This window comes from Nothobranchius furzeri, chromosome 2 (assembly GCF_043380555.1).
Source record: "Nothobranchius furzeri strain GRZ-AD chromosome 2, NfurGRZ-RIMD1, whole genome shotgun sequence".
Lineage (NCBI taxonomy): Eukaryota > Metazoa > Chordata > Actinopteri > Cyprinodontiformes > Nothobranchiidae > Nothobranchius > Nothobranchius furzeri.
This window is the reverse complement of record NC_091742.1, coordinates 94,646,977-94,659,226: the sequence shown is the minus strand read 5'-3', so window position 1 is coordinate 94,659,226 and position 12,250 is coordinate 94,646,977.

The window sequence follows — 12,250 nt, the reverse complement described above, 5'->3', positions numbered from 1 at the left end:
CATCATTCTCCTAATAACGTGTGCGAAAACCACTAAATCGAGTACTTGGACCAAAATGGCCGACCTCCTGTGCGACATTGCGCTTGGCTCCAAGAGACTTTTTTGTAGGTCCTGAGACACTACATTAGTGTGCCAAATTTCGTGATCCTCAGTCAAAGCACGGCTTGGGGCTGACAGTTTTAATGGTCCTAGGGGGCGCTATTTCAGAAAATAGGCCACGCCCACAAACTTCAGCTGTCCAATTCTATTAGGGGTCAGAGTAGGATCACTCATCAGAAATTGTGTGGCGATGTCACAATGATTGAAGAAATGAGAGACAAACGTATTTCCATGGCGTGATGGCGAATTTCGCCATGCTCCCAAAGCCCCGCCTTTATTCGAAACCTGCCAGTACTATAGACCAAGTGACCTCAACTTGTCTGCTGCTATTTGCCAGTGATTGCTGGTGATTGGTTAAAAGGAGTCCAATAGGGAGCTGTGAAAAAAAGAGTGGCGTGGCGACAGGTCAAAGTTTGAGGCTTAGCCACGCCCACACCTTTATACTTATTTAAAATCCGTAGGTTGAATTTTTTCCCCTTTGTCTTAAGAGTCTATAGCAGAAGTTTGAAGGTGATTGGTGAAAAGGGCAATGGTGTAACACTCTCCAAACAACGTGTGCGAAAACCACTAAATCGACTACTTGGACCAAAATGGCCGACTTCCTGTGCGACTTTGCACTTGGCTCCAAGAGACTTTTTTGTAGGACCGGAGACACCACATTAGTGTACCAGATTTCGTACTCCTCAGTCAAAGCATGGCTAGGGGCTGACAGTTTTAATGGTCCTAGAGGGCGCCATTTCAGAAAATAGGCCACGCCCACAAACTACAGCTGTCCAAATCTATTGGGGGTCAGACTAGGATCACTCACCAGACATTTTGTGGTGATGGCACGATAATTGAAGAAATGAGAGGCAAACGTATTGCCATGGCGTGATGGTGAATTTTGCCATGCTCCCAAAGCCCCGCCTTTTTTCAAAACCTGCCAGTACTGGAGACTAAGTGACCTCAACTTGTCAGCTGCTATTCGCCAGAGATTGCTGGCGATTGGGTAAAAGGAGTCCAATAGGTAGCTGTGAAAAAAAGAGTGGCGTGGTGACAGGTCAAAGTTTGAGGCTTAGCCACGCCCACACCTTTATACTTATTTAAAATCCGACAGTTGAATTTTTTCCTTTATGTCTTAAGAGTCTATAGCAGAAGTTTGAAGGCGATTGGTGAAAAGGGCGATGGAGCATCACTCTCCAAACAACGTGTGCGAAAACCACTAAATCGAGTACTTGGACCAAAATGGCCGACTTCCTGTGCGACTTTGCACTTGGCTCCAAGAGACTTTTTTGTAGGTCCTGAGACACCACATTAGTGTGCCAAATTTCATAATCCTCAGTCAAAGCATGACTTGGGGCTGACAGTTTTAATGGTCCTAGGGGGCGCTATTTCAGAAAATAGGCCACGCCCACCGGATGTTCACATCACATTTTGTGGGGGGCTGATTTAGGATCACTCCCAAGAGGTTTTGTGGCGATATCTCTAGAAATGACGAAATGGGAGGCAAACGTAAGACCTAAGCGGTACGCCTGACTTCGCCGCGCCGCCACAGCCCCGCCTTCTGGAGAAAACTCCCATAAAGTGACGCCAAGCAACCCCAACTTGTCTTCAGTTACCCGCTACAAATTTGGGGTGATTATTGGAAAGGGCGAATTTTGGAAAATTTCCCAGTAAATCTTGACCTTTTAAGTCCTGAGGGGGCGGGGCTTATGTGACATCATCAATCGACCATTCATTTGTCTTCGGAGGACGACGACGATTGTCCTTAGAACATTTCTTTAACTGTAATTCTTTCATTTATGAATCTATAGCAATTTGAATTTTTTTGGCGAGTGCTCGAACTTTGAGGCCTGGTCCCGCCCCTTCAGTATTTACGAAAAGTCAATTTTATTGTCTCATTTTAATCGTCCATCGCTTCTGTTCGATCGCACACTATTTTTGAGACGATCGTGCGAAAAATGACCAAACTGTTCAACCAAATATAGACCCTAGAAATGGCCAAAACGGGGTCAAAATGGCCACTTTAGTCCAAAATGGCCGACTTCCTGTTTGATATTGACCATGGGTGCAAGAGGCTTTTCTGTGCGTATTGTTGAGTTCTACAAGTGTACCAAATTTCATCACTCTACTATGAAAAAAGGTCAAAGCGGAGGGGTATTTTTAATTTTCCAGGGGGCGCTGTTGAAACATTTTTTTACCAACTTTCACGTTGCCAGTGAAATACGTAAATTTCACGCACTTTCTATATTGGGCCAGAATTTGGTGACTTTTTGGATATGCTAAGACCCCCTAAAGGCCATCCAAAGACGCGGAAGAAAAAAAAAGAAAGAAAGAAAGAAAGAAAGAAAAAAAATAATTAAAGCTGCAAGCAGCGTCGTTCGGCCCTCGCAGCTCTGCGCCGCTCCGGCCTGGCCAGCAGCCCGGGGCACCAGGGCACGTCTGGCAGAACAGAATCGTCAACCACCCCGACGCCAGAATCCGCAAATGGCCTCCTAGTCCGCACCTCACCCTGACTCAGCATCCCCTCTGAGCTCACCATTAAATTGAATTGTAAGGTTACGGCGTTACGCCAGAATTCGCCATGGCATAAAAGCCCCTCCCTTTCTGGAAAGCTATCAGATCTGAATGGTCATTACAACATCATGAAGACAGTGTATGACCTTAGTGTCATGTTCACTAAATTAGAGGGGACAAATATGGGTATTTCAGCATAAAAATAGACTTCCTGTAGTCAGGGGGCGGGGCTTAGGTGATGTCAGCTGTCCACATTGTCATTTTTTACAGATATGGTCAATGATCACACAGACAAAGTTTGAAAAAGATCTGATCATGCACATGGGAGTTATTAAGTCAAGTAAAGTAATGGCGAAAGGTCAAAGTTTGAGGCTTAGCCACGCCCACACCTTTCAACTTTTGAAAAATCCGACGGTTGAATTTTTTCCCCTACGTCGTAAGAGTATACAGCAGAAGTTTGAAAGTGATTGGTGAAAAGGGCGACGGAGCATCACTCTCCAAACAACGTGTGCGAAAACCACTAAATCGCGTACTTGGACCAAAATGGCCGACTTCCTGTGCGACTTTGTCCTTGGCTCCAAGAGACTTTTTTGTAGGTCCTGAGACACCACATTAGTGTACCAAATTTCGTAATCCTCAGTCAAAGCATGGCTTGGGGCTATTAGTTTAAATGGTCCTAGGGGGCGCTATTTAAGAGAATAGGCCACGCCCACAAACTTCAGCTGTCTATTTCTCTTGGGGGTCAGACTAGGATCACTCACCAGAAGTTTCGTAGCGATATCACGATAACTGAAGAAATGAGAGGCAAACGTATTTCCATGGCGTGAATGGCGATTTTCGCCATGCTCCCAAAGCCCCGCCTTTTTTCAAAACCTGCCAGTACTGGAGACTAAGTAACCTCAAGTTGTCTACTGCTGTTTCCCACAGAATCCTGGTGATTGGGTAAAAGGAGTCCAGTAGGGAGCTGTGAAAAAAAGAGTGGCGTGGCGACAGGTCAAATTTTGAGGCTTAGCCACGCCCACACCTTTCAACTTTTGAAAAATCCGACGGTTGAATTTTTTCCCCTATGTATTAAGAGTATATAGCAGAAGTTTGAAGGAGATTGGTGAAAAGGGCGACGGAGCATCACTCTCCAAACAACGTGTGCGAAAACCACTAAATCGCGTACTTGGACCAAAATGGCCGACTTCCTGTGCGACTTTGCACTTGGCTCCAAGAGACTTTTTTGTAGGTCCTGAGACACCACATTAGTGTACCAAATTTCGCAATCCTCAGTCAAAGCTTGGCTTGGGGCTATTAGTTTAAATGGTCCTAGGGGGCGCTATTTAAGAGAATAGGCCACGCCCACAAACTTCAGCTGTCTATTTCTCTTGGGGGTCAGACTAGGATCACTCACCAGAAGTGTCGGAGCGATATCACGATAACTGAAGAAATGAGAGGCAAACGTATTTCCATGGCGTGATGGCGATTTTCGCCATGCTCCCAAAGCCCCGCCTTTTTTCAAAACCTGCCAGTACTGGAGACCAAGTAACCTCAAGTTGTCTACTGCTGTTTCCCACAGAATCCTGGTGATTGGGTAAAAGGAGTCCAGTAGGGAGCTGTGAAAAAAAGAGTGGCGTGGCGGCAGGTCAAAGTTTGAGGCTTAGCCACGCCCACACCTTTCAACTTTTGAAAAATCCGACGGTTGAATTTTTTTCCCTATGTCTTACGAGTACATAGCAGAAGTTTGAAGGAGAATGGTGAAAAGGGCGACGGAGCATCACTCTCCAAACAACGTGTGCGAAAACCACTAAATCGCGTACTTGGACCAAAATGGCCGACTTCCTGTGCGACTTTGCACTAGGCTCCAAGAGACTTTTTTGTAGGTCCTGAGACACCACATTAGTGTACCAAATTTCGTAATCCTCAGTCAAAGCATGGCTTGGGGCTGACAGTTTTAATGGTCCTAGGGGGCGCTATTTCAGAAAATAGGCCACGCCCACCGGATGTTGACATCAGATTGTTTGAGGGGCCAGACTAGGATTACTCACAAAAAGTTTTGTGACGATATCTTTAGAAATGACGAAATGGGAGGCAAACGTAAGGCCACGGCGGTACGTCTGACTTCGCCGCGCCGCCACAGCCCCGCCCTCTGCCGAAAACTCCCATAAAGTGACGCCAAGCAACCCCAACTTGTCTTGAGTTACCAGCTACAAATGTGTGGTGATTAAGTGAAATGGGGATATTTGGGACCTTTCACAGTAAAACTTGACCTTTTTGGTCCTGAGCGGGCGGGGCTTGTGTGATGTCATCATCCAACCATTCATATTACTTTGTGGGTGGATGATGAATGACCACAGAAAGTTTGGTAACTTTATTCTATTCAGTTATGAAGTTATAGCAATTAAAAAAAAATTGGCGAGTAGTCAAACTTCAAGGCCTGGCCCCGCCCCTTCAACATATACGAAAACTCAGAATCCTCATCTCATTTTGTTTGCCCATCCCTTCTGAGCATTTTTACACAATTTTTGAGACGATCGTGCGAAAAATGATCGAGCAATCCAATCAGAAACGGACCCTAAAAACTGCAAAAACGGCTAAAAATCGCCATTTCAACCCAAAATGGCCGACTTCCTGTTTGATATTGACCATGCTTGCAAGAGACTTTTCTGTGTGGACTGTTGAGTACTACAAGTGTACCAAATTTCATAACTGTACGATAAACTAAGCTTTATGGAGAGGGGTTTTTTTCACATTGTAGGGGGCGCTGTTCAGCCATTTTCTTTGCGATTTTTTTGGGACCTTTAAAATATAAAATTTTTCACCAGGCCTGACAAGTTTGCAAAATATTGTGAGTTTTGGGGTATGTTAAGGTCCCCAAAAAGCCATTCAAAGGGGGCACGGAATAACAAAAAAAGAAAGAATAATAATCGGAGCAAAAACAAGAGGCCTTCGCAGCGCTTTCGCTGCTCGGGCCTAATAATAAACGGAGCAGATACAATAGGCCTTCGCAGCTTCACTGCTCGGGCCTAATAAACGGAGCAGATACAATAGGCCTTCGCAGCTTCACTGCTCGGGCCTAAAAAGAAACGGAGCAGATACAATAGGCCTTCGCAGCGCTTCGCTGCTCGGGCCTAATAATAAACAGAGCAAAAACAAGAGGCCTTCGCAGCGCTTTCGCTGCTCGGGCCTAATAAACGGAGCAGATAAAATAGGCCTTCGCAGCTTCACTGCTCGGGCCTAATTAAAGCTGCAAGCAGCGTCGTTCGGCCCTCGCCGCTCCGGCCTGGCCGGCAGCCCGGGGAACTAGGGCACGTCCGCGGAACAGAAACGTCGACCACCCCGACACAGGAAACCGCAAACGATCAACTCGTCCGCACCTCACCCTGACTCAGCATCCCCTCTGAGGACACCATTATATTACAAGTCTCACAACTAGGGCATACTCTACCTTTACGACTCTCGTGGATCTGATGACACAGACCAACTGTAATGCATTTCTGACCACGTTGTTTGAAGTTATTGTAGGTTAAACTTATCTAGGGCCGCTGGAAAGCTTTCAGATCATGACAAATATGGGCATTTCACCATAAAACAATAGACTTCCTGTAGTAGAGGGCTGAACTTACGGGATGTCAGCTGTCCACATTGTCATTGTCTTCAGATGTGGTCAGTGATCACACAGACAAAGTTTGATATAGATTAGATCATGCACATGGGAGTTATTAAGCCAAGAAATGTAATGGCGAAAGGTCAAAGTTTGAGGGTTAGCCACGCCCACACCTTTCAACTTTTGAAAAATCTGACAGTTGAATTTTTTCCCCTATGTCTTAAGAGGATATAGCAGGAGTTTGAAGGCAATTGGTGAAAAGGACGATGGGGCATAATACTCCAAACAATGTCTGCGAAGACCACTAAATTGAGTACTTGGACCAAAATGGCCGACTTCCTGTACGACTTTGCACTTGGCTCCAAGAGACTTTTTTTCCTGAGACAACACATTAGTGTTCCAAATTTCGTAATCCTCAGTCAAAGCATGGCTTGGGGCTATTAGTTTAAAAGGTCCTAGGGGGTGCTATTTAAGGAAATAGGCCACGCCCACAAACTTCAGCTGTCTATTTCTCTTGGGGTCAGACTAGGATCACTCACCAGAAGTTTCGTAGTGATATCACGATAACTGAAGAAATGAGAGGCAAACGTATTTCCATGGCGTGATGGCGATTTTCGCCATGCTCCCAAAGCCCCGCCTTTTTTTGAAACCTGCCAGTACTGGAGAACAAGTGACCTCACGTTGTCTACTGCTATTTGCCAGAGATTCCTGCTGATTGGGTAAAAGGAGTCCAGTAGGGAGCTGTGAAAAAAAGAGTGGCGTGGCGACAGGTCAAAGTTTGAGGCTTAGCCACGCCCACACCTTTCAACTTTTGAAAAATCCGACGGTTGAATTTTTTCCCCTACGTCTTAAGAGTATATAGCAGAAGTGTGAAAGCGATTGGTGAAAAGAGCAACGGAGCATCACTCTCCAAACAACGTGTACCAAAACAACTAAATCGCGTACTTGGACCAAAATGGCCGACTTCCTGTGCGACTTTGGACTTGGCTCCAGGAGACTTTTTTGTAGGTCCTGAGACTCCACATTAGTGTACCAAATTTCGTAATCCTCAGTCAAAGCATGGCTAGGGGCTGGCAGTTTTAATGGTCCTAGAGGGCGCTATTTCAAGAAATTGGCCACGCCCACAAATTTTAGCTGTCCATTTCTATTGGGGGTCAGACTAGGATCACTCACAACAAATTTCGAGATGATATCTCGATAACTTAAGGAATGAGAGGCAAACGTATTTCCATGGCGTGATGGCGATTTTCGCCATGCTCCCAAAGCCCCGCCTTTTTTCAAAACCTGCCAGTACTGGAGACCAAGTAACCTCAAGTTGTCTACTGCTGTTTGCCACAGAATCCTGGTGTTTGGGTAAAAGGAGTCCAGTAGGGAGCTGTGAAACAAAGAGTGGCGTGGCGACAGTTCAAAGTTTGAGGCTTAGCCACGCCCACACCTTTCAACTTTTGAAAAATCCGACGGTTGAATTTTTTCCCCTATGTCTTAAGAGTATATAGCAGAAGTTTGAAGGAGATTGGTGAAAAGGGCGACGGAGCATCACTCTCCAAACAACGTGTGCGAAAACAACTAAATCGCGCACTTGGACCAAAATGGCCGACTTCCTGTGCGACTTTGCACTTGGCTCCAAGAGAGTTTTTTGTAGGTCCTGAGACACCACATTAGTGTACCAAATTTCGTTATCCTCAGTCAAAGCATGGCTTGGGGCTGACAGTTTTAATGTTCCTAGGGGGCGCTATTTCAGAAAATTGGCCACGCCCACAAATTTTAGCTGTCCATTTCTATTGGGGGTCAGACTAGGATCACTCACAACAAATTTCGAGGTGATATCTCGATAACTTAAGAAATGAGAGGCAAACGTATTTCCATGGCGTGATGGCGATTTTCGCCATACTCCCAAAGCCCCGCCTTTTTTCAAAACCTGCCAGTACTGGAGACGAAGTAACCTCAAGTTGTCTACTGCTGTTTGCCACAGAATCCTGGTGTTTGGGTAAAAGGAGTCCAGTAGGGAGCTGTGAAAAAAAGAGTGGCGTGGCGACAGGTCAAAGTTTGAGGCTTAGCCACGCCCATACCTTTCAACTTTTGAAAAATCCGACGGTTGAATTTTTTCCCCTATGACTTAAGAGTTTGAAGGAGATTGGTGAAAAAGGCGACGGAGCATCACTCTCCAAACAACGTGTGCGAAAACCACTAAATCGCGCACTTGGACCAAAATGGCCGACTTCCTGTGCGACTTTGCACTTGGCTCCAAGAGACTTTTTTGTAGGTCCTGAGACACCACATTAGTGTACCAAATTTCGTAATCCTCAGTCAAAGCATGGCTTGGGGCTGACAGTTTTAATGGTCCTAGGGGGCGCTATTTCAGAAAATAGGCCACGCCCACCTGATGTTCACATCAGATTGTTTGAGGGGCAAGACTAGGATCACTCACAAGAGGTTTCGTGACGATATCTTTAGAAATGACGAAATGGGAGGCAAACGTAAGGCCACGGCGGTACGCCTGACTTCGCCGTGCCGCCACAGCCCCGACCTTTGCCGAAAACTCCCATAAAGTGACGCCAAGCAACCCCAACTTGTCTTGAGTTACCAGCTACAAATTTGTGGTGATTAAGTTAAATTTGGCAATTTGGGACCTTTCACAGTAAAACTTGACCTTTTTGCTCCTGAGGGGGCGGGGCTTGTGTGATGTCATCATCCGACCACTCAATTTCCTTTGTCGGCCAATGACGAATGACCACAGCATTTTTTGTAACTCTGTTACATTCAGTTATGAAGTTATAGCAATTTATATTTTTTTGGCGAGTAGTCAAACTTTGAGGCCTGGCCCCGCCCCTTCATCATATACGAAAAGTCAGAATCCTTGTCTCATTTTGTTCGCCCATCCCTTCTGAGCAATTTTACACAAGTTTTGAGTCGATCGTGCGAAAAATGATCGAGCAATCCAATCAGAAACGGACCCTAAAAACGGCAAAAACGGCTAAAAATCGCCATTTCAACCCAAAATGGCCGACTTCCTGTTTGATATTGACCATGCTTGCAAGAGACTTTTCTGTGCGGACTGTTGAGTACTACAAGTGTACCAAATTTCATAACTGTACGATAAACTAAGCTTTATGGAGAGGGGTATTTTTCACCTTCTAGGGGGCGCTGTTCAGCCATTTTCTTTGCGATTTTTTTGGGACCTTTAAAATATCAAATTTTTCACCAGGCCTGACAAGTGTGCAAAATATTGTGAGTTTTGGGGTATGTTAAGGTCCCCAAAAAGCCGTTCAAAGGGGCACGAGAATAATAAAAAAGAAAGAAAGAATAAACAGAGCAAAAACAAGAGGCCTTCGCAGCGCTTTCGCTGCTCGGGCCTAATTAGTGTTATCAGTGAAAACACTAATTAATATATATACTGTATATATATATTAATCAGAATTATTATCGCGGGCGGCCGCCGCCAATTAGTTCACGGACCTCGCAGTAAAAACAGGTTTACTCTGTGTGGATATTTCAGCTCCTTCCCAGTTATGGACCAGGACAAACTTGGTATCGATGGATTCGTGGTAATCTCAGGAATGTGAAGCTGCCACTTTGTTTCGTATAGCATGATGACACTGGTGTTAGAGGATTGTATTGACTTGGTTAGATATTTTAAGCCTATTTTAAATTTCTTTATATTTGATCTTGAAAACGGACAATCTTATAATTTGGCTGATAATGCAGGGATTATAAAATTTAGAGTACATTACATTCACAGAGAGAACCTGGTTTATTTCATGTCATATGTATTTAATATATCAATATATATCAGTATTAGCAAAGCTTAACATCATGAGCCATGACAGACATGACTGAAGAGCAGATGAAGATATCATGCCAGGCACTGATGAGAAAATATTACAAGGATCTCACAGCTGAATTTGAGAATGAGATGCTACACCTGAGAACAATATATGGTGGCACATTTCCACACATTCGGTCTCCTCTTGAGCTGCTTAATGCCATCTACAGGATGCAATTACAGAGCATTTTTGGAGCAGTTTGTATTGGACTGAGGATATTTTGCACACTACCTGTGACTGTTGCTGGGGGTGAACGGGCTTTTAGCAAACTGAAACTGGTGAAAAATTATTTGAGATCAACAATGTCCCAGGATAGACTGAACAGCCTAGCTCTTCTTTCTATTGAAAGCCAATTAGTCAAAGGATTGGACTTTAAAGATATAAGTGATTTTGCTAACATGAAGACCCGTCAGTGGGCATTTACTGGAAAATAAATTCCAGGATTTTTGTTTGAACACATTGTTGGCAAATAAAAATAATTATATGTGAAGTCTGGGCATTTCACTTTTATTATGCTTGCATTTGTATTTGCTCAATATAGAGGTTAAACTAAGATCATATTTAGTATCTTGTCTTATAGCATCACAAAAAATGTGTAAGAGAGATATTAAGTAATTGAGCATGGGGGCCCATCTAGAAGACTTGTACCTAGGGCCCAGAATTTGGTGCTACGCCCCTGATCAGGGTTAAAGGTCTCTAACCTTACAGACATACAGTTCACAAACTTTGAAATTGTTTCTGCATCCAGGGCTCTAAACCTAGTAGCTGGAGTTTCACACACAGGGACAGGACATGGCAACGTAACATCACAGAGTATAGGAGAGTGGTCAGAGAACACAGGAGGCAAAGTCACAAGGTTCATGACGGGTAGACCAAAAGAGAGAACCAGGTCCAGAGTGTGACCCCTGGCATGAGTTGGGGATGATACCCATTGAGTTAGATTAAATTAATCTAGCAAATTAAAAAAAACTTTAGCAAGCACATTGTCAGGACAGCAGATACGGATGTTAAAACAACCAAAAATAGGACATAGTCATATTTTAGGATGCAGTCTGCCACAAGATCACTGAAATCATTAAGGAAGTTAGAGTCAGTCTTTGGAGGGCGATAAATCAGCACAACGAGCAGGCGGGGGGAGATACACAGTTCAAATAAGCACAGTTCAAAGGAAGAAAATGACATGGTGGGTGTAAGCTGTTTACAAGGAAAGCTGCATTTAAATACCACAACCAGCCCTCCACCTCTGCCCCGTGATCTGGGGGTATTAAAACACGAGCAGCCAGGTGGTATGAGCTCGAGTAGGGCACTTGTGTCACCAAACGGGATCCAGGACTCACAGATGCAGAGAAAACCCAAGTCATGCTGAATAAAAAAGTCACGAAGAATAAAAGTTTTGTTCAGCACAGACCTGGCATTGACCAGACCAAACCGGGTCTGCAGCGGGGCTGCAGCACCAAGATCGCGCACGGGCCCAGACTCCTTTAACTCAGTGCCCGTAACCGAGCGCAGATTCTCCCAGCAAACCCCAGTCTGGCGAGATCTTCGAACGATCGGCCGTGGCGCGGTGCCGGTTCACACTCAGAGCCGGCCGAGTTCCCTGGGCAGGGCACCGAGTAATCCAGGAGACATCTCGGAACCATCGGGTCAGAAGCTCAACTCTCAACCTCTGCTCAACTATCGTTGATCGGCCCTTGAGCCACCTCTTCTTTTGATTTTCATTTTCAAACCTCCTTTGTTTTTTAAACTCAGACCTTAACCAAACATTTGAGATGTTCATTCATGAATTCTGAATACAAAAAATATTACTTAAAGATTAAGAAAAAACTGTTATTCCCTCCTGTATTTAAGAAACAGACAAGATCATTGGTTGTAGTACATAACTCACTGCAATTTAAAGCTGTTAGATACCGGTGGCGTCTGCTTTAAACAATTTATCTGTATATAAAATAATAGCATACAATGTTGTAATAACTGCAGCTGAAAAATAATGTGTCTTTACTCAGTTGGAGCCCCTAAGAAGAAATCCCACCTTAAAGGCTGTGGAGAGACAGCTGGGACTGTTGTCAAGAAGTCATAAATTACAAGGCGGCTCTGTGGAGACTCCATTCTCCTACAATAACATTTTGCTATTATAAGCAGGCTTAGGAATGTGCCTGTACCAGAGTTTTTAGGGATGCTGTTGCAGAGTTATAAGCAGTGGACAGATGCCGGAAAGACAGAACCACTTCTGGGCTGCATGGTT